General features: G+C 42.5%; 1 protein-coding gene across 1 annotated transcript in view; it reads right to left on the bottom strand.

Moving 5' to 3' along the window:
- Positions 1-23,678, bottom strand: part of LOC124620310 (bromodomain-containing protein 4-like) — a 117,238-nt gene that overhangs the window by 12,959 nt on the left and 80,601 nt on the right. The gene's annotated exons all lie outside the window — the stretch shown is intronic.

Below are 23,678 nucleotides of genomic sequence, written 5' to 3'. Positions count from 1 at the left end.
GATGCACCAGATTGCCTGCTACTGCTACAACATGAGGCAGCAGTCTGAAGATGGCTGACCATAGACATATATGCATTCGGCTGTTTGCTAACTGTGGCCAGCTCCACCTGCATCCACACACAGTATGCACACATCCTACCCATCCTACTAGCAAGACTAACTGAAAATGTTAACGGCAAAAACTGAAAAATCTAAAAATGTAATGCGTTACTTCCCCCCCTCCCCCCATCATTTCACCAATGGACACATGTCTTACTGACCTGTGTAGCTGGCTGTTCAGAAGAGATGAAAACAACACTAAAGACTGTCTGAATTAATATTGACAGTTAAAAACATGAGATTAAACCTCTTAAATAGAAGAACATGCACAAAACTTTAGAAATATACTACCATTAGGAAAACACAGGAAAAGCTGTTATGTTCTCCCTAAATAAATAAAAACCAGTGTTGACACATATCTCCTTTAGAACTTTCACTTTACAACTGACCCTAAACTAAAGATATTACAAATTTTGAGGAGAAAAATCACCATAGTGCAGCAAGACTCAGCCCAATGTCCACTGAAGTGACAGAGAGAGTAGTGAGAGCCCTCAAAGTTTTGTCAGTTATGTGAGAGGCAGTTAGGTCACAACAAACAAAATCAGTGATTTAAAAGAAATCTCTGAACATAACTGGGCAATCTGCCATTACTGTTGCATTTTTTCTCTCTTACTGTACATTTCCCTGTCACCTCAAAATCAGCAGTATTAGTATCAGACTTTCGGTGTTCAAAAAACATTTAATATGAAAGAATAGCTGAAGTTAAGGTGAAACAGTTTTGGGGACAGGACAATGATAACTGCAGGTGAGTGAAAACTTAGTTACCAGTTCATGGTTAATTTGTTAAAAAGTAATTTTCCAGTATTTCCTAGTGTAAAAGATAATGTCCATCTGAGATAAAAGTTTCTAATATGATGAATATTGAACAAAGGACTTCTTTTAGTAGATAGTGCCATTCATGGAGGTATTGCTGAGAGTGTACACAGATTTCATTGATGGAAGTAAGAGTAAATACAGTGAAAAAGCAATTTAAAACAACTGAGTATGGGCAGCATTTGTGGAATATTAGAAACAGTAGTAACTTGGTAATAACATTTTTATGGGTTTCCACTGCTGGATTTGATATCTTCTGAGGTGCAACATTTTCCTGTGGCATTCTATATTAATGAAGGATAGAGAGGAAGAATTATCACAAAACTGGAAAACTTTGCCAGGGTTACTTTCTTCTTACAACAGAAGAAAATAATGATTATTTGAAGAGCTCTGTTGTTGAGGATACTGTTTCAAGTGGTGCCCAAATCAAAGGCTATGGGGCTCACATGCCGACTGAGTAATCATGGTCCATAGAGAGTGGGCAACAGGTTGACTGACACACTGCCCGAGGACAGGTGGAATTGAGATCTTGGAAGAAAACAGTGGTCAAATTTATCATTGAACATCGAACAGTACAAAATCCTTATATGAGACTTGATCAGATTTGCTTCAGGTAGCAACATGCACAATAAAATTACTGTAATTAGTTAATTGACTAATATCAAGTAGGCACAAATATCCTGATATTTAACATGCTCTCTTGATTTATGTTTCCTTAAACAAAAGTTAATTTTTTATGAAACTGGGATACTGTTGGTGGGTGTCTGCTGTGTAGGGAACACCCAGACAGAGAACCCACAAGGACCTATTGTGGTCTCTCTCCTCGGGTCAGCCACAATGGAATAACTTGTCAATGTATGAGCCAGTGTGAGGAGTGTTCTCTCACTGTAAGATAAAATCATGAGTGAACCCAGTGTGGACATTCCAATCTGCATAAAGTGATAACATTTTCCACAAAGGTTGATAGTGGTTTTTGCATCCATTCTCAAACTATTAAGGGCAGTAGAAGTTTAGCAATCCCTATCCCAAACCTTCAGAGTTACAAGCTTTCTTTGTTTCTTAAGTCAGTACCAACTATTCTGACACCTATTAATACGCTCTTACCCATTTCCTCAGTAAGTTGGTCAGTGAACTCATTCCTGGTATACTGATGTGCCTCATTCATCATTCGATAACATATTAGCAAAGCCAGCACTTAATTAGTTCCCAAGCAATCATCAGGTTTGTCGAAAGTATTGTTTCTATAATTATTTCTGTTAATTTCATTATTTAAAGAAATAATTTTACCCAACATTTCTAGTAGAAGAAACTGCTAAAAAGAAGTAATTTGTCAATAGATTCAGTTAATTGATTGAGTTGGGTTTTAACTGTCATTTTGGTAACTTAAACATCAAACAAAGTATACTTACAGTATCTAGTATTGTGAGGATATATAAAGACCCGATTTCTGGTCCCGAGACAATCAGACCATGGCCGATTTTTAAACGAGACACTTATATTGGTTAGATCAACAACAATGCATCATCTCAACCATGAAATTAGTGCAACACAAATAGGCATGTGTTAAAATAATGAGAGTGTCTGTTCAATAGTGTCACACATGCCGTATTATTCTGCATGAACTGTGTGGTTGGGTTTTTACTGCTCATAGTCGTTCAGTGGTAAACTACTGTAGCAGTATGCTGATGTCTGCCTGCAAACTATTAATGAGGCTTATCAAAAGTTAACCAATAGCAAACTGGCCATATTAACTAAGTAATATTGGGGGGGGGAGGGGGGGGGGGGGTTGTGAATAGTGCACTGTGAAACGCAACTGTGCAAATGTCGGCTACATCATTTACAGTAGTCAGTGTTTAACCCCCATCCCCAATTTTTCAGCCAGTGTAACAACACAATACTTTGACTCCAAGAACTATGAAAGAAGAAATAAAGCAGGCAAACGTCACAATGGGGTAGTGCTGGCTAATAACTTGAAGGTAGCACAATGAGCCACACCAAGACAGGAACTTCTAATTGTCATTGGTTCCAGTGGCTCCACAGTAAATGTGCTGCATACATTTGGCAGGGACTGTAGTTTGTAGTTACCAGTGTACAGAAACACATACTGAACGCCACTATTAGTTCAGTAGGTGGGTGTGGTATGTAGAAAGGAAATTAATTGATGACATAAATTGTGACTGTTACCTGAAATAATGCACCTGTGCAGGGAGACATTTAGTCTCAGATGAAAAAATAGTTAGAAAAATGGATATAAGCACACAAAAGGAAGACCTATTGTAATCGCTTGGGGCTCCACGCACATGAAATCTGTGAGTGCCCTGAAAGGAAAACAGGAATGATTGTGGGGGTAAGCATATGCTACTGACAAAACTCACCATTACTGCTTCTTTTTCTCCTACTTCTTCTCGTTCCCCTCCTCTCTTACCACCAGTCTCTTCTCTGGATGGTTGTTGGGCTCCTGATCATCAGGGAAAAAAAGATCAATTTTGAGTTACTGTCAAAATTTAGGCACAAATATATGACAAGTAAAAGACAAACTAAGGATGTCTCATCATGGACTAAAATGGCACTAATTGAACAGCACAAAACCCAAGTTGGAATATTAACAATATTCTGAAGAAGATAGATCGCTATCCACCATAAAGATGACTTGTTGAGCTGCATACAGGCACAATGAAAAGACTTTTTTGTGTCTGCCTGAATGAACATAAGTGTGTGTGTGTGTGTGTGTGTGTGTGTGTGTGTGTGTGTGTGTGTGTGTTTGTTTTTTGGGGGTGGGACAAACATGGTCCAATCTAAGAGTTACAATGAGGTTGTGGTGCCTGTGTTACTTCTGTGGTGAGGGGGATGGTAGTGTAAGCTACAGTCTCAGTGTCTTGTTGACTGTTTTCCTGTGTGTTGCTGTTCTGTTGTTGTTGCGCGGCCTGTTGTGGCGATTTCATGTTCCCCGCCCTGTGTTTGCACGCACGTCTATTCCTCCTCTGGGTGGGACAAACATGATCCAATCTAAGAGTCACAACGTACATTTTCTTTGGGATTTTGCATGCCTCAGTGGTAACAGATAGCCGTACTATAGATACAACCACAAAGGAGTATTTGCTCAGAGATTAGACAAAAGTGTGGTTGCTGAAGAGGAGTGCAACACATTTTCGATAGTTCAAGGTGCAACAGTCTGCGCAAGTGACTGTCCTGGCCTTGTGACACCAACTTACATGGTCTTGCAGTGCTTGTACAGTGAACAGCTTCATGCAAGAGGAAACTACAGCCATAATTTGTCTTTAGGCCATGCAACTTTACTGCACAGTTAAACGATGGCATCCTCATGAGTGAAACGTCCCACACATGTAAATAACCCCCCAATGTGGATTTCTAAGTAGGGACTGCTCTGGAGAATGCTGTCAGGAGAAACACAACTGCTATTCTACATGTTGGAGGATGGTAAATTGTGTCCTTTAATCTGGCAGGGATGCCAGAAAATTTTAAAAAGAAAATATACAGCTTAAAGTTAGAATATAATGGGAATTATTGAAGTTCAGTGGCCAGAGGAACAGGACTTCTGGCCAGATGAATACAGGGCTGGAAATATAAATCGAAGTAATGTAGGAGTAGATGTAATAATGAATAAGAAAACAACAATTCAAGCAAACCACTACGAACAACATTGTTAACAGATTATTGTAGACAAGATACATGAAGCCAAAACCCATTGCTGTAGCCCAAGTTTACAATCCCACTAGCTCTGCAGATGGAGAAATTGAAGAAATGTGTGGTGAAACAAAAGAAATTATTTGGATAGATAGGTGATACAGAAATTTAACTGTGATGGTTGATGGAAATACAATAGTAGGAAAAGAAAGAGGAGGAAAAATAGAAGGAAAATGTGGACTAGGAAAAGAAATGAAAGAGGAAGCTGCCTGGTAGATTGTTTCACAGAGCACAATTTAATCATCACTAACACTTTGTTTAAGAATCATGAAAGAAGGTTACAGACACTGAAGAGTTGCAGACCCCAGCAGGTTTCAGACTGATTATATAATTTTGAGAGAGATACTGAATTATGGGTCCAAATTTTAAGATATATGAAGGTGCAAATGCAGACTGACTGCAATACACTGATTATATACTGCAGATTGTAACCGAAGAAATGGCGAAAAGGTAGGAAAATATGGAGATGGTCTGAACAAACTGAAAGGGCCAGGGGTCATTGTAAGTCATTTTACATTCACCATGTAAAAGATGGAGGCAGCATTAGGCAATTACTGACTAGTACAGAGGAAAGAAACACAATAGGACAGGAGAAAGGAACACAATAGGACAGGGGAAAGGAACACAGGACAGGTGTGGGCAAACAGTGGCCCACTAGTTGTTTTTGTCTGGCCTCCCAAGACAGAATTTTTTGCAACAATTTATAACTTCTCTGAAATGCAAAGTGGACTACTGCATGCCATCATGTTAAAAGGTGTGGCCTTCTGCTAACCTCTGCCTACATAAGAATGGCCCCAAGCCAGAGATATTGCCCATCCCTGCAGTAGCAGACCAATGGGTAGCTTTGGGATATGAGATGGAGAAGGCAGCAGAAGATCAGTTATGTAACAAGACAGGGCTTAGTAGAAATCTTTGGACAGCAGAAGAGAACAGAATTTAATTGATAGAAGAAAGGAAATATAAAAATGCAGCAAATGAAGCATGTAAAAGTGAACACAAACATATACAAATGGGTGACAGGCAGTACAAAATTGCTAAGCAGGAAAGGCTAGAGTTCAAATTTAAGAATTTTGAAGCATATGTCACAAGGCGAAAGATTGGCGCTGCCAACAGGAAAACTTAAGAGGTCTTTGGAAGTAACACAAGCAGCTGTATGAATACCAAGAACTGAGATAGACAGAAACTACAAAATAAAGAAGGTAATACTGCAAGGAGTATAATAGAGGGTCTATACATAGGAGGTGAAGCTGTAAGCAATTTTAAGGAAACAGAAGACTATATAGACGAAGATGGGATGGGAGAAATGATACATCAGGAGGAATTTGATTCAGCAATTTAGGACCCAAGTCAAAACAACGTCCCTGGAGTACACAATATCCAATCAGAACTACTGATCGCCATGGGAGAGCAGCCTTGTCAAAATAAAACTATTCCATCTGATGAGCAAGGTGTATGAGACAGGAGAAATACCCCGAGACTACACGAAGAGCGTAATGATTCCATTTTCAGAGAAAGCAGGTACTGACAGGTGAGAGTATTTCATGGCTACAAAATACTAACACTAATTCTTAGCATAAGAATGGAAAAGCTGTTAGAATCCAACCTCAGGGAAGGTCTGTATGGGTTACAGAAAACAACAAAAATGACACAGGGACATAAATGCTGAGGGAAAACATGCAAAGAAAGAGACAAAACAAATGCTGAGATGGTAGGGAAATTGAAGAACATGAGGGATGCTGCGGAAGGTGACAGCAGGTGGAATCTCTAAGGTGCTAGACATCATGGAGCCCCAGCCCTGCTGCCAACCCATCCCAGTCCCCACACCATAGTATGACTGTGACAACACCTGTGGATCAAGACACGTGGAAAGGTGAAGCAAAATGGCACAAAGAACCAGACAACATGTAGCGGAAATGGGAGGGAGGGGGGAGGAGGGCAGGATTCCACCCCATCCTCACAGCTTTACTGGAGACGAGATACTGGTAGAAGTAAAGCTGTGAGAATGGAGTGCCAGTCATGCTTACGTAGCTCAGATGGTAGAGCACTTTACAGTGAAAGGCAAAGGTCCCGAGTTCGAGTCTTGGTCCAGTGCATAGTCTTAATCTGCCAGGAAGTTTCAAGAAAGGTATTATATTTTTGCTAGTTTTTGGAGCCACTGACTCCTCCTCCTGGCATAAGTGTTCAAGGGGAAGGATGTGTTGTGAAGGATAAGGACTAGAGAGAGATTTAGGAAAAGACGCAGAGTTCAGAAAAGATAGCCTGAACCCCAGGTAAGAGGAGGCTTACCAGAAAGCCTCTTTCCTTCTCAGGCCATCTGGTCATTGGAGCAAAAAGAAGGTGGTTTCTTCAGGTGCCGCTTCTCAGCATCCTACTACAGTGAAACGAACAGCAGTCTATCTATGATGGTGTCATCATGATTCATGGATGTTGTGTAATACAACATAGTGCACTCAGCAGCATTTTCCACTATTTCGATTCCTTTTTATCTTCTCTATAACTCTTCATTGAAGGTACTATAGAAGGTTTACTAACATTGTTTTTAAATCAATGCTGAATTATATAAAGCACTTTTTATTCCATTTAAAATTGTGTTTTTGAAAAAATGTTAATCATGATGAAAATTATGATCCTTAAAATAGCACCAAACTACCACAAAAAACTATATGGCATTACCTTCATTTTGAAATGTGTTTGAGAATTTTACTTTGAATAGATTCCAAGATAAGTCTTAGTGTGGTGTCACCGCCAGACACCACACTTGCTAGGTGGTAGCCTTTAAATCGGCCGCGGTCCGTTAGTGTACGTCGGATCCGCGTGTCGCCACTATCAGTGATAGCAGACCGAGCGCCGCCGCACGGCAGGTCTAGAGAGACTTACTAGCACTCGATCAGTTGTACAGCCGACGTTGCTAGGAGAGGTTCACTGAGAATTACGCTCTCATTTGCCGAGACGATAGTTAGCATAGCCTTCAGCTAAGTCAACTGCTACGACCTAGCAAGGCGCCGTCAACAAGTTATATTGAGATGATAATACTGTATTAACAAGACCAATGTTCACCAATTGTGGATTAAAGTTAAGTATTCCAGCAGCTACGTACTTTTCTTTATAGCATTCATTACGTATCCTGTTTCAGACCTCACGCCATCCTGCGTGAGCTTATAGTGTGCATTTCGGCTTCCTCAAACAACACAGTGTTTGCACTTCTGCCGACACTTCATATTGGCGACGAGGCTTAAAAGAGGATTTCGCGTTCGTATTGCTCTAAATTATTTGAGTCATGGCTTCGCCACAATCTCCAGATGTACTGTCAGAATTTTATCGCTTGCAGAATCAGCAGACGCAGGCGTTATTGGATGCCCTCGGACAGCTCGTCCAGGGTCAACGTGCAATGCAAAATGATGCGGCAGCCGCCGCTCCACCGCTACCGCAGCCACAACATGCTGTTGCGCCACTGTTTCGGCCGTTCGATGCGGCGATGGAAAGCTGGACGGAGTGGTCACGCCAATTTGGATTCCATCTCGCCGCCTAAAGAATTCAAGGTAACGAGTGGCAGCCTTTTTTATTGGCCTGTGTAGGTGTGTCCACCTACCGTGTGATAGTGAAATTGTTTCCCCGACGCGACGTAGCAACTCTGTCCTACGACGAAATTTTGTCGGCATTAGATGCCTATTTCAAAGAAACAGTCAATGTCGTTGCAAAAAGGTATACGTTCTTTCGTACAAAACGTACGGCCGGTCAAACTAATCGGAAGTGGGTTGCAACTTTGCAAGGCCTTACAAGGGATTGTGTTTTTGAGTGTGAATGTGGACTCCCTTATTCAGATACAATGGTGCGTGATGCAATTGCACAGAACGTTTCTGATGTTCGTATACGGGAGCCAATTTTGAAACTAGTCAATCCCTCCCTTCAACAAGTGATAGACATATTGGATAGGCAAGACACACTTGACGTTGCTCAGGAATCATTTCAAACTTCGCCAGCCGTGTGTCGCATTAACGGGCGTGCTGCACGGAACGGTAAACAGCCCTCGGGCCCGTCCGCGCAGCTGCCGTCGCGCTCTCAAACACGGCTGCCGCGCAAGCATGCAAATGCAGTGCTAAAATCATGCCCGCGGTGTACAACTAGACATTCGCGTGACAATTGCCCGTCACACCAAGCTATTTGCCTATACTGTAATAAGAAAGGACATGTTCAAAGTGTTTGCCAGAAAAAGCTCCGATCGGACAATCACAACCATTCCAGGCCCTTTGCTTCGCGCCGGAATCGAACCACGAATACTCAGGCTCTTGGACCTTTGCCCATGGAAATTCATGTTGTTAATTCCACTCCCCCCAGTGCCACTCTCTCTAACAGTAACTGTGTTTGTCCCACAAAAGGTGTGCGTCGACATCGACGGAAATCACGTCAAGTCGCGAGTGGTTCTGTACCAGTGTCTGTTCACGTTGCACAAAACAGTCGCTCTTGTCGTCTGCAGGACAATTAACTTTTTTGTAGACTTGGACATTAATGGCAACGTGATCCTATTCCAGCTCGATACCGGAGCTGCAGTTTCACTAATCAATAAAGACACGTACAAACAACTGGGCACACCTCCGTTGCGTGCCACAAATGTTAAGCTCACTAATTATTCAGGACAGCATCTCCCTGTGTGAGGACAGTGCAGCCTTCTTGCAACATACAAGGGACAAACAAAACTTGTGTCATTTTACGTCCTTCGTTCTTCTTCTGCAGTGACCTTGTTTGGTTTAGATTTATTTCAGTTGTGTAACTTGTCTATAGTCAATCAGGCCCTATCAGTCAACCAGACTGTGCCTTCAGCCAGTGTTTCTCGTCTATGTGAAGAATTTGCAGACATTTTTGCACCGGGCCTTGGTTGCGCTAAAAACTATGAAGCACATTTGGAACTCAAAGTAATCGCGCAACCGAAATTTTTCAGAGCGCGCAATGTTGCCCACGCATTGCGTGATGAGGTCGCAAGAACATTACACGATTTAGAATCACAAGGTGTAATTGAACGTGTGCAGGCTTCTCTCTGGGCCTCACCCTTAGTAATTTTGCCAAAACCTTCCGGAAAATTGAGACTTTGTGTGGAATTCAAGGCAACAGTGAATCCCCAACTAGTGATTGCAACTTTTCATTTACCCCGCCCGGAAGATCTTTTTGACAAACTGCGCCCGGGTACATATATTTCTAAGTTGGACCTAGCAGATGCGTACTTGCAAATACCGGTGGACGACGAATCCCAGCGCGTTTTGGTGGTTAACACGCATCTTGGTTTGTATCGATTGAAAAGACTGCCATTCGGGTGTGCGTCCACCCCTGCATTGTTTCAGCAGTATCTACAAACTGTTTGTGCGTTGGTCCCAACTGCAGCAAACTATCTGGACGATAATGTGATCTCCGGAAAGACAGAAGATGAACATTTAGACAACCTTCGCACATTATTTCAGGTCTTGCGACAAAATGGTCTTCGCTTGCGGAAGGACAAATGTGTGTTTTTTGCTCGTGACTTACCATATTTGGGACATGTAATCAATGCCCAAGGCATACATCCGAGTCCAGAGCACCTTCGTGCCATACAAGACTTGCCTTCGCCGCAGAATTTGAAGCAGCTACAGAGCGTGCTGGGAAAAATTAACTATTACACCCAGTATATCCCGCATGCTTCTTCCATTTCAGCTCCGCTTCATCGCTTACGCCGTAAAGGTGTTCCGTTTGTCTGGAGGACGGAATGCGAACGCGCCTTTCGCCAGTTGAAATCGGCGTTGCTTTCAAATACTTGCCTTACGCCATTCGATCTCCAGAAACCCCTTTTGTTGATGGTAGATGCATCGGATTTCAGGATCGGTGCTGTGCTTGCGCACAAAAATGGTTCGCCGGATCGCCCTATTGCCTTTGCGTCCAAATTGCTCTCATCTGCGCAAAGAAATTATTCACCGATCGAGAAAGAAGCTTTGGCTCTCGTATTTGGTGTTACTAAGTTTCATGATTTCTTGTATGGTCGTCACTTTACCATCATCACAGACCACAAACCTTTGACATCGCTTTTTCATCCGAACAAGCCTGTACCTCCACGTACAGCGCAGAAATTTATTCCCTGGTCAATTTTCCTCTCGCAGTACCACTACGATATCTTGTATCGGTCCCCTGCTAAGCACGGAAACGCCGATGCGTTGTCCCGTTTGCCTGTTGCTGAGGATAGAGCATTCGATTCTTCCGAACTTGCTTGCATGTTCATTGATGCGGAAACCGATGACGTGGTCGAATCGTTTCCGATTGATTTTCGTCGTGTAGCTACAGCCACCGCTGCTGACCCTGTCCTTGCTACAGTTTTGCGTTTTCTTGCTACGCAATGGCCCTTGTCAAAGTCGCGGATCGAGGATCCGTTGGTTCGCCGATTTTTTGCTCATAAGGAGAGACTTTTTGTTCGACGTGGTGTTTTGTTGTTGCGTTCTGATAATGATCAGTCCCAGGTCGTGGTTCCACGTTCGTTACAGTCCTCGGTCTTAAAGCTTCTCCACCAAGGACATTGGGGTATAGTGAGAACGAAACAACTTGATCGTCAGCACTGTACTTGGTTCGGAATCGATGCTGCGATTACGAATAGGTGCTCTTCTTGCATGGCGTGTTCCGAACAACAATCTGCACCGCCGCGGAAATTCTTTGCATGGCCACAAGCCACTTCCCCTCGGCAACGCTTGCACATCGATTTTGCTGGTCCATTCTGGAATGCTCGATGGTTAGTTGTGGTCGATTCTTTCAGTAATTTTCCTTTTGTTGTCCGCATGTCTTCCACGACGTCATCTGCCACCATCCAAGCGTTGTCTGCTATCTTTGGCATTGAAGGTCTTCCACAGACTATTGTTTCCGACAATGGCCCACAATTCATGTCCGCAGAATTTCAGTCATTCTGCAATGCCAATGGTAATCAACATCTGACGTCCGCGCCGTTTTCGCCTCAGTCAAACGGTGCCGCTGAACGATTGGTCCGTACTTTCAAGTCACAGATGTTGAAGTTGACAGAGTCGTATTCTCGGGAGGACGCGTTGTTGCTCTTTTTGTCTTCGTATCGCTCTCAGCCCCGAGATGGTCGCACGCCGGCTGAGTTGCTCCACGGTCGTCCTCATCGAACCTTGATGTCTTTGTTGCATCCGCCACATCAGGTTCCTGTGCAGCGGCAGACGCCTGCTTTTGCTCCAGGCGACGTTGTATACTATCGCAACTATCGCGGTTCACAGCGTTGGCTCGCAGGGAGCATTCTTCGCTGCCTCGGCCGCGCTATGTATCTGGCTTTAGAGGCCTCTGGTGAGGTGTGTCGGCATCTCAACCAGCTGCGCCTCTGTCGTCGCCTGGGTTCTGCCGCTCCGTCTGCTTTCAGCGACGGTGCCTTCCGGTCAGCGCCCTGGGGACCCATCTACTGGCTCGCCTCATCCCCAGGTGTTACCGACGCTGCCTCCCATTTTGCCACATGGCGTCGCGCCGCCGCCGCAGCCGCCGCCGGCGCCGCCCGCAGTGGACGCGTCGCTGCAACTGCCGAGCGCCTCCCTGGGTCACGCGCCGCCGATCGCTTCGTGACCAGCTGTCCTCCGCCATGGACCTCTTGCCCGCTCCGGACCATCTGTCGTCTTCGCCAGTCGGGTGCTCCGACTCGATGGAGGTCGACCCTTCGGCCCCTCCTGACTATCTTAGGGCGCATACTCCGCATGTTGGCGTGCACCCTGGACTAGGTTTTCAGGCGTTTCCTAGCTCCACTCGGACCGAATGGTCGGGTGAGGGTGGCACAGCCTTTCCTGTTGTAAGGCTCCGCACCTCGTCGCCTACGCCAACATGGGGTCCTCTCCACGGCGGGCGGAAGCCTTATACCACAACCGTCCGCCGATTTGCGCGGGAGGAATGTGGTGTCACCGCCAGACACCACACTTGCTAGGTGGTAGCCTATAAATCGGCCGCGGTCCGTTAGTGTACGTCGGACCCGCGTGTCGCCACTATCAGTGATAGCAGACCGAGCGCCGCCACACGGCAGGTCTAGAGAGACTTACTAGCACTCGCTCAGTTGTACAGCCGACGTTGCTAGGAAAGGTTCACTGAGAATTACACTCTCATTTGCCGAGGGGATAGTTAGCATAGCCTTCAGTTAAGTCAATTGCTACGACCTAGCAAGGCGCCATCACCAAGTTATATTGAGATGATAATACTGTATCAACAAAGACCAATGTTCACCAATTATGGATTAAAGTTAAGTATTCCAGCAGCTACGTACTTTTCTTTATAGCATTCATTACGTATCCTGTTTCAGACCTCACGCCATCCTGCGTGAGCTTATAGCGTGCATTTCGGCTTCCTCAAAAAAAAAAAGGTGTTGGCACTTCTGCCGACACTTCACTTAGAATCAGGCAGTTTTTTAATTATAGCAACTGTGACTCTTAAAGAAACTGGAAGTCCTTTGTTATCACAGTTGTGCATTTGTGGAAGATATTAATGCATGTCCACATTAGGCAACAGAAAATTGAACTCCCATAGAAAGAACAATATTTCCTGCAGTCTGAATTCAAATGGAACAGCCTGTACATGGCCCAGCCATTGGCAGAGAAGAAGTTGCATGTAGTGTGCAATTTAGTGTGGTGGGAGTAAGTGGGGGACAGAAAAGGAATGAGCTGGAGAGGACGTTTAAGTGAAGAGAGAGAAATACAAGGCACAGGACAGGGGCAGAGGTGGACGTGTGTCTGGGACAGGAGCTAGTGAAGACTGACACATGGAGGATTCTGAAACTGAAAGCAATGACAAGGTAAAACCCTCTACTTATATTAGGGAGTCTGATACAGGAGATGAGGGCAGTGATGAGGTGGAATGCTTGGGTACTCAGATGCCATGGATTATGAAGTGAGGTTAATAGCTGAGTATCGCTTTCTTGGCAGCATATTCTGCCACTGCGTAGTCAATTTTGCTCTTTGCTGCAGTTGGGATGGTCCCTGAACAGCTTTCTGCTGATCAAGTTCAGGTTAAACATGATATTGAAGTTACAGAACAGCTGGTATACACTATGACCGATTTTTATGAATGGCCCTGCCTCTGATAACGTAGAATATGATTCTGAAGCTGTAGTGAATTCCTCTACATAACCTGCAATATGATCAGTCATGTTGTTGCACAAGGCCGGTCTTGCATTTGGTTATTCCACAGGGGCATGACTGACGGCGCTACGGATTGGAAGAAGGACGACAAAGATGAACCAGGTTATATTTGATATGCCAGTTAGGTGGCAAATTTCCACTTAGAGAGAGAGACAGACAGAGAGAGAGAGAGCGAGAGAGTGAGAGAGAGCGAGAGAGACAGACAGACAGACAGACAGACAGACAGAGAGCGAGAGAGACAGACAGACAGACAGACAGAGAGCGAGAGAGACAGACAGACAGACAGACAGAGAGAGAGCGAGAGAGACAGACAGACAGACAGAGAGAGAGAGAGCGAGAGAGACAGACAGACAGACAGAGAGAGAGAGAGCGAGAGAGACAGACAGACAGACAGACAGAGAGAGAGCGAGAGAGACAGACAGACAGACAGACAGACAGACAGAGAGAGAGAGCGAGAGAGACAGACAGACAGACAGACAGACAGACAGACAGAGAGAGAGCGAGAGAGACAGACAGACAGACAGACAGACAGACAGAGAGAGAGCGAGAGAGACAGACAGACAGACAGACAGAGGGAGAGCGAGAGAGACAGACAGACAGACAGACAGAGGGAGAGCGAGAGAGACAGACAGACAGACAGACAGAGAGAGAGCGAGAGAGACAGACAGACAGACAGACAGACAGAGAGAGAGCGAGAGAGACAGACAGACAGACAGACAGAGAGAGAGCGAGAGAGACAGACAGACAGACAGACAGAGAGAGAGCGAGAGAGACAGACAGACAGACAGACAGAGAGAGAGCGAGAGAGACAGACAGACAGACAGACAGAGAGAGAGCGAGAGAGACAGACAGACAGACAGACAGAGAGAGAGCGAGAGAGACAGACAGACAGACAGACAGAGAGAGAGCGAGAGAGACAGACAGACAGACAGACAGAGAGAGAGCGAGAGAGACAGACAGACAGACAGACAGAGAGAGAGCGAGAGAGACAGACAGACAGACAGACAGAGAGAGAGCGAGAGAGACAGACAGACAGACAGACAGAGAGAGAGCGAGAGAGACAGACAGAGAGAGAGAGCGAGACCTAACTTAAGGTACAGTCAATACAAGTAATCTATAATTAACCAACACACACCACCATTGCTGCAATTAAAAATTAACCTTGAGCAGTCTAATAAGCCACACTAACAATCTTAATGGTATACAAATTTTCAGTGGTATAAACTGTGCAAAACATTCTGTGTAAGAAATCAGCAGAGAAGCGCATCATATGATTATACTGGAATGTATTGACAGTTATCACAGAAAAATCAGGATACGGTCACAATGGCAGGGGCAATAACTGCAATACAGTAATAAATTTGGTAATTTGTCAAACATGAATTGTACATGGAAATGTGTTCAGGTGGAGGGGGGAGGGGTTAGTGTCAAAGAAGCTAAGAGGAGTGCCTAGTACACAACAGGCAGATTTGGGTCAGAGTACCTCGGCTCATGCATTAGAGACAATTTTCACAACTGTAGTTTTGACACAAATTCAAATGGCCCACTTGGACCACCAGTCACCCTCACACATTCATCCTTACTGAAAGCTTATCAGTGTTATGCTGACACAAGGAACTGAACACTGGTTGTTAGGTCAGTTTGAGTGTGACAAGAGCTTCCAGCCCCATTATGAGGACAGAAAGCAGCAAAACGTCTGCCCACCACCAATGAAAAGCTTTTTTGTGTGTCCAGTCAACAGTAGATATGGTGGATCTCCTTTCAGAATGTCTTGTACTTTGCTGCAAAATCGACATGTTAAATAAATTTGTTTGACAAGTTAATGAGTCCTCTGATTTCTACCACATTAATCAAAGCTGCTGCTGCTGCTGCTTCTTCTTCTGGACTAGCCTCTGTCGTAAATATAAGTGAAGACAGTGATTCGAGTCACTGGTGTAACGAGTTATTGCTTGAAAGTTACCTGTAATAAAAGTGTCAAGACTACAATCAAAACAAAAATTTGATCTGGAAAGAATCACTGTTTGCTTACCACTGAAAAGATGAGTGAAATAAGCGTGAGAGTGAGTCAAATGAAACCTTCAATATTTTTTAAAAATATTATTTACTGTGCAGAAATGGTACAAAGCTGTATCACTTTTCAATATAATCTCACCCACGCTCAACGCAAGTCCTCCAGCACTTACAAAGTGTATAAATTCCTGTAGAAAAAAATTCTTTGGTAGTCTGTGCAACCAATCATGAACTGCGTGGTGTACCTCTTCATCAGAAAGGAACTTCTTTCCTCCCAGTGCGTCTGAGTGGTCCAAACATATGGAAATCACTTGGTGATGAGGAATGGCGCCATTCCTTGCTGGCTTTCTTCATTTCCGGTTGGTGGAAGTGAACCCAGGTTTTGTCCCCAGTAACGATTCTTGCAAGGAAGCCATCACCTTCTCATTCAAAGGGCTCAAGAAGATCTTCACAAGCATCAGTATGTCATTAACTCATTTCAGGAGTCAGTTGCCGTGGGACCCATCTTGCAGACACTTTGTGAAACTGGAGCACATCATGCATAACGTGGTGTGCTGACCCATGACTAATCTGTAAACATGCTGCATTGTCATTCATTGTCACTTCACTATGGCTTGAACTGCTGCAATGTTTGGTGGAGTCACAACTTGTTGTGCCTGCCTGACCTGGATGAGGAGCATCTTCCACTGAAGTCACACCATTTGTGAACTTCCTACTCCATTCTAAGACTTGCTGCTGTGACAAACATGCATCCCCTTACTGAACCTCCATTCATCAATGAATTTCAGTAGGTTTCACACCTTCACTACGCAAAAACCGAATAAAAGAATGCTGTTCTTCCCTGGTGCGAGTCACAAGTGGGGCGGCCATCTTTATACTCATACTGCGATGATGTGTGTGCATCTGCACTATGCTGCCACCTACAGGCCATTCTGCACGCTATTTGTAGCACACTTACCAAATTACAGGATAACGGCCCAAAATTTCAATTTGTTATTACATATTTAAGGTTTTCATTTGAGTCACCCTCTTATTAGTTTCAATGGTGTTCATAGACAACTGAAGTTATAAAAACTGAACCAAGCTCCAGATCCAATGTATCCATTGCCGGTCCTATACTGAATTTGCAGCTGATTTAGCCCCTCTTTTAACTATAATAATATCATCGATACCAGGAAGAGAAAACAGTACTGAGTAATCTGAGTGTAGGTCACACCTGTCTATAAGAAGGGTAGAGGAATTGATCCACAGAACTACCATCCTACATCCATGACACTGATTTGTTGTAGAACATTAAAACATATTCTCAGCTCGGACATAATGAGATAGCCCTAGCAGAATAATATCCATGCCAGCCAGATGTATTGTGATAGCTATGCTCATTTGAACAACATGCTGCAAGCTTTGAATGGAGGCAATGAAGTAACGGCAGTATTTTTTTATTTCCAAAATGAATTTCTATTAATACCACATTTACGCTTGTTATCAAAAGTGTGATTGTTAGGGAGTATCAAGCAAAAAATTTGACTGGATTGACTACGTTTTTGATGGAAAGACATGATAAGAGTCATCAACAGATGTTGAGGTAACTTTGGGTGTGCCACAGGGAAGTTAATTGCGGATGTTGCTGTCCAGATCATATATGAATTACCTTGCAAACATTATTACTAGTGACCTAACATTTTTTGCAGGTGATTGATTCAGCTATACACTGAGGTGACAAAAGTCACGGGATACCTCCTAATGTTGCGTCAGACCACCTTTTGTGTGGCACAGTGCAGCAACTCAGCACGGCATGGATTCGACGAGTCACTGGAAATCCCCTGCAGAAATACTGCACCATGCTGCTTCTACAGCCATACATAACTGCAGAAGTGTTACCGCCGCAGGATTTTGTGAGCAAACTGACCTCTCGATTATGTCCCATAAATGTTCAGTGGAGTTCACATCAGGCAATGTGGGTGGAAAAATTCTTCATTGAAATTGCCCAGAATGATCTGACATGGCACAGTGTCATCCATAATAATTCTTACGTTGTTTGGAAACATGAAGTCCATGAATGGCTGCCAGTAATCTCTAACTAGCCAAACAAAACCATTTCCAGTTCATGATCAGTTCAGTTGGACCACAGAACCCAGTCCACTACATGTTGACAGTCCACACTATTATGGAGCCACCAACAGGTTACACATTGCCTTGTTGACAACTTGGGTCCGTGGCTTTGTCGGGTCCATGCCACACACTAATCCTACCACGTGATCTTACCAAAAGAATTATGGACAGTTTTCCAGTCATACTCTGTCCAAGTGACATAGTCACAAGTGCAGGAGAGGTGCTGCAGGCATTGCTATGCTGTTAGCAAAGTCACTCTTGTCAGTCATTTGCTTGCGTAGTCCAATAATGACAAATTTCAAGGCACTGTCTTAACAGATGCATTTATCATAGATCCCAAATAGATTTATGTGGTTATTCCATGCAGTATTGCTTGTCTGTTAGTACTGACAACTCTACACAAACACCACTGCTCTGTTGTTGAGTGAAGCCCACTCACCACTGCATTGTCTGTGATGAGAGAGGATGCCTGAAATTTGATGTTTTGGCATGCTCTTGACACTTTTGGTATTTTAATATTTAATTCCTTAATAATTTCACAAATGGGTGTCCATACATCTAATTCTAACTACCCTCCCGTGTTCAAAGTCTTTTAATTCCCATCATGTTGCCAGAATCATGCTTGATACCATTTCAAACCAATGACCTTAGTACAAATGACAGCTCCACCAATGTACTAGCCTTTTATGCCTTGCATATGCAAAACTACTGCCATTTTTATATGTGCTTATCGCTACCCCACAACTTTCGGCACCTCAGTGTAAAGAAGTACAGTGTGACACAAGTGACATCAATGTTCAGTTACAGCCTGGTAAGATTTAAAACTGGTGCAAAGAATGGCACCTTGTTTTAAATGTTGAGAAATTAAAAACTGTGCACTTCACAAAACGAAAACCTTAGTAATACAATATTATCATATAAATATGTTGAAGTTCTGTCATGGGTAAAGCTCACAGCAGACTTCAATTTATTGGTAGTATACTAGGGAAATCTGGTCAGTCTACAAAGGAGATTACTTGTAAATCATCCATCCTAAAATACTGCTGAAGTGTATGGGACCCATATCAAATAGGAACCCACAGGTGATACTGAACACATACAGAGAAGGGTGGCACAAATGGTCACAGGTTTGTTCGATCCATGGGAGAGTACCACAGAACTGCTAAAAAATGAACTAGCACACTCTTTAAGATGGACATGAATTATCCAAGAAAGCCTGCTTACAAAGTATTAGGAACTGGATTCAAATTATGCCACTCAGAACATTTTATAGCTCCATATATACCACTTCCACAGGAATTCTGAGGAGGTGGTTGGATTAATTACAGCTTGCGTGGAGACATTAAAACAATTACTCTTCTAACACCCCATACACGAATGGAACAGGGAAAGAAACCCTAATAACTGGCAGTGAGGCGTACCTCTCGTTATGAACTGTATAGTAGTTTGCAGAGTGTAGATGTAGAGTGTAGATAATGTTATTAGATGGGCAGTCCACAAACAGCATGGCGTGAAGTAACCACCAGCAAATATATAGTCTAACACAGGTGGCTTGAGGTGAATGAAGTAATGAATAAATGCCAAACATGAAAGTTCTTACATTCTAGAAAATTCAGAAATTTATTTTCACTTCTAATGACCTCTGATTTCAGGAAGGCAGACAGCTCTAAAAGAAATTACCAACATGAACCATGAACAACATTTTTGTTTGCTTTTTCCTGAGACAGGAATATGAATTATCAAGTGGGTAACAAGTGCCACTTATGTAATGGAGAATCACTTCCCATTTGCTGAGTATGAAAGACCACATTTCACAGAATTCTCATACCAGAGACATTGCAGTAGCATGTAAACAGTTTACCTGCATTACCACTTCGTCTTCGCTTTCTAGGTGTGACTGATGAATCGCCATCACTGTCCGATTTTCTTTCCTGAAAGAAACGAAAGTTCAGCACTTAAATAAATGTAAATCAACAAAATTTGTGCGTAAATCACTATCACAAAGACTGCAATATGTCTACATATATATTCTGCAAGCCACTGTAATGTGAATAGAAGAGGGCTCCTCTCACTATACTATTTGTTAGGGTCATGGGAGAAGACGTTTTACCATGGAGATAAAGTGTCAAACAATACGAAGATGTGTAAAAACTACATCTTTTACTAGTGCTGGAGCAACCAGAGACAGTGTTTGGACAGTATACAAAGTCTCTTCTTTCACTTGCCTCTATCCTCTCACCCCATTTCCATTTTGTCAACACCACTCACACTGGTTGGGAGAGATAATTAAGACCCCTTGACACATGTGGAAATAGGAACTGTCTCTCACCACATTCCATAGGTCAGCACTGTTGGTTCAAGCAAACCTGGGTCAAGCACTAAAAGAGAAACCGAGAAATTTATTACCAGCCTGTTGGAAGGGAGGCGCTTCCACAATAATGTCTGCTGAACTCAGGACCATGAGTTTAAAAAAAGAAAAAAACTGTATGAACATTCAATCATTTGATAAAGTGATGCACTAGATAAATTAAGTATGAAATTTTGGATGGAGACTCATCAACCCAAGTAAGAATAACTTCTGACTTGTACCAGAGGACAGTGCTGGAACTCTAGTCATTCTTATTTTATGTTAATGAGCTGACCAACAGTACTAATAGCAACCTCAGACATTTCACAAATGGTACTTACCAATAATGAATTATTGTCAGGAAAGATTTGCAGAAATAATCAGATATGAAAAAAAAATTCAAAGTGGGGCAAAGATTGTTAACTTGGTTTGATGTATAGATAGGTAAAACTCTAGATTTCGCAAAATGAAAAAAAATGTCATATACTTTTACTACATTATCAATGATTCAAAATTATGAACAGTAAACTAAGACAATAATAATTTTCAGGAATTCAAAATGGAACAGTTTTGCAGGGTCCATAACAGGTGGATGACTCAGATTCATCTGTGTGGCCAAACTTAGGTAATTGCTAAAAGTGTGAGGGATCAGACCATTTGTTCAACTGACTGAACATATACAAAGAAGGGTGTCACATATGGTCACAGGTTTGCTTTACTGATGGGAGCAATTATCCTGAGAAAACAGATACAAATTATCCCACAAAAGTCACCTTATGAGAACACAAGAACCAGTATTAGTGAAGAATCTAGAAATATTCTTCAGCCTCATGCATTTAGCTCCCTTAGAAAGTCTGAAGACCAAATTAGGCTATTTACTGTACACATAAAGGCAGTTAATCATCCGTTATTCACTCAGCCCATACTCAATTGCAATGAGGAAAAATCCTAACACATGGTGCCTTCCAAAATACCCTCTGCCACACACTTCAGAGTAGTTTGAGGAATATTTAGGCAAACACACTTATTTATGCACACACACTTCTTAACTGATATTAGAAGAGAGGAAAAATAGAAGAATATACTTAAGTCTCAGGAGAATATATAAAGAAAAATTATTTAAATACAAGACATAATTAATCCTAAATTTTTCAGCTTCTTTTTTACTAACCGTTTTTTCCAATTCATATGAAATGCCGTAACACTAGAACCGTGGCTGAGTCACTGATAATTCTTTTGTTTGTCACTCTTTTGTATTATTGCCTAGAGTGTTACATTTCTGTGACTTTTTATGAAAAAATGTAATTAGTGATTATACTTCATTTCACATTTTATGGTGGAAACATGAAAGAGAAATATGAAGATTCACCTAGAACTGCGGAATTGTCAGTTCTGACCCGCCCAGTGCAGTCGCTATAATAATTACGTTTTTCATGTAGCTTCATGCCTATTGTTAGTGTGTGTTTGTTCAACAATTGCAAAAATAGTTTTTACTTCACTTCGGGCTGACGTTCCAGTTTTCAGCAGGGGTTGAGAGGGAGAGAGGTCCAAGCAAGTCTGACCTTGTATGCAGATATTGCGCATCCAGAGTTTTGTACCACGAAAATGGGTTTAGTAGTGCATTCTGTCTGTGTAGATAGTGCTTGTAACTTACGAATATATTATGGCCAAATTTCTACACATGGAAGTGGACATTGTAAATGCTCTAAATGAGATTTTAGATAATGAATCTGAGGGTGAACCATCACCAATAGTTCCGGATTCTTCATCAGAAGACGATGTTACTCCTGAGAAGGTTGTACTGAATGCTGATGAGAAAGGTATGCTTGTTTATGTGTGTGTTTTATAATTTTTGTTTATGTATATGTTGTGTAGACAGTAATTTGAATTGCAACACTTATGTTTATACATTGTTTCCTGTTGAATTTTTAGAAGTTCAATATTACATTTATAAAGATGTTTTATTGTTCTAATATTACACAATATATTCAATATTAAATCACATTCTAATATGTATAACTACTAGTACAGGAACAGCTACCACAAAGACTAAGTCAACTCGAGGAAGTGGATGTCCTGAACGTTGGTGTGGACAACAAATTGGCCAGGGTTCTGGACTACTTCAGTTTCCTTCAGGTAGCGATATTGTAGCACCCGATGGATCAACCTGGAAAGTTGGAGTAATAGGTGAATGTTCAGCTGGAAGATATTGACAACGGAATGTTTTCATAGATAGGACAGGACCATCTCCACATGCAAAACGAAACATGAGTCAGACCTGTTAGAGTGCACAGCATCTAATGGTAACGGACAAAATTTTGAAACATATTGTAAAATGTACAGAAACTGAAGCACCTCATGTACTGAGCTCAGATGAGTGGACTATAAAAATTGAAGAACTGGAAGCTTTTATAGCTATATTGTACGTCCGTGGTGCTATTGGAGCTAAGAGCTTAGAACTGGACACATTGTGGTCAGTGAAGTGGGGAAATAATTTCGTGAAATCAACAATGGCTCGTGACAGATTCAGAGATATAATGCATTATCTCAGATTTGACATTAGATCCACAAGATCAGAACGACTAAGAGAAGACAAGTTTGCTTTGGTATCAGAAATCTGGAATGAGCTCATTGCAAATGGACAGTCTAGCTACATACCGGGTCCATATATAACAATCGACGAACAGCTTTTTCCTTCAAAGTGCCGTTGCAGATTCATGCAGTTTATGGCCTCAAAACTGGACAAATACAGGTAAATACGGGCAAAAGTATTGGATGGCGGTAGATAAAGACTCAAAATGTATTGTGAATGCTATCCTTTATATAGGAAAGGATGACACTAGGCGGAGTGATGAGCGTCTTCATGGCTTTGTTGTAAAATAATTTATGCAACCTTACCTCAAAAAAGGAATAAAAGTCATATGTGACAATTTTTTCACCTCCTTAGCGCTCTCTGAGACACTGAAAGCTAATTCTATGAGTCTTGTGGGCACAATATAACAATCGTGCAGGGAAATACCAGTCTGTATCAAGAAGGCAAGAGAACAGTTATAAAGCACAGTATTGTTGAAAAAAGATGATACCACACTTGACTGTTTATCATTGTAAGAGCAACAAGAATGTGCTGATTCTGAGCGCTATGCATCCTTATGTGACGATTGAGGATGGTATAAAAAGAAGCCAGATACCATTACGTTTTATAACTGCTCTAAATATGGAGTGGACATGGTCGACCAAATGGCTCGCAAATACTCTGTCAAAGAACCATCGAGACGTTGGCCTTTTCACACATTTTACAACTTGCTGGATTTGGCTGGGATAAATGTGTGGGTATTGATCAATTCTCTAATTGATAAAAAATTGAAACGCAGGGATTTCATCCTGCAGCTGGGGGAGGAGCTTGCAGAGAAGTACCCAGCGACTAGAAAGACTAGCGTCCCTGTCAGACCTGAAGATATTCC

The sequence above is a fragment of the Schistocerca americana genome, chromosome 6 (genome assembly GCF_021461395.2).
Source record: "Schistocerca americana isolate TAMUIC-IGC-003095 chromosome 6, iqSchAmer2.1, whole genome shotgun sequence".
Taxonomy (NCBI): domain Eukaryota; kingdom Metazoa; phylum Arthropoda; class Insecta; order Orthoptera; family Acrididae; genus Schistocerca; species Schistocerca americana.
Note: the sequence above shows the minus strand (reverse complement) of the source record. Positions and strands in the feature narration are given on the sequence as shown.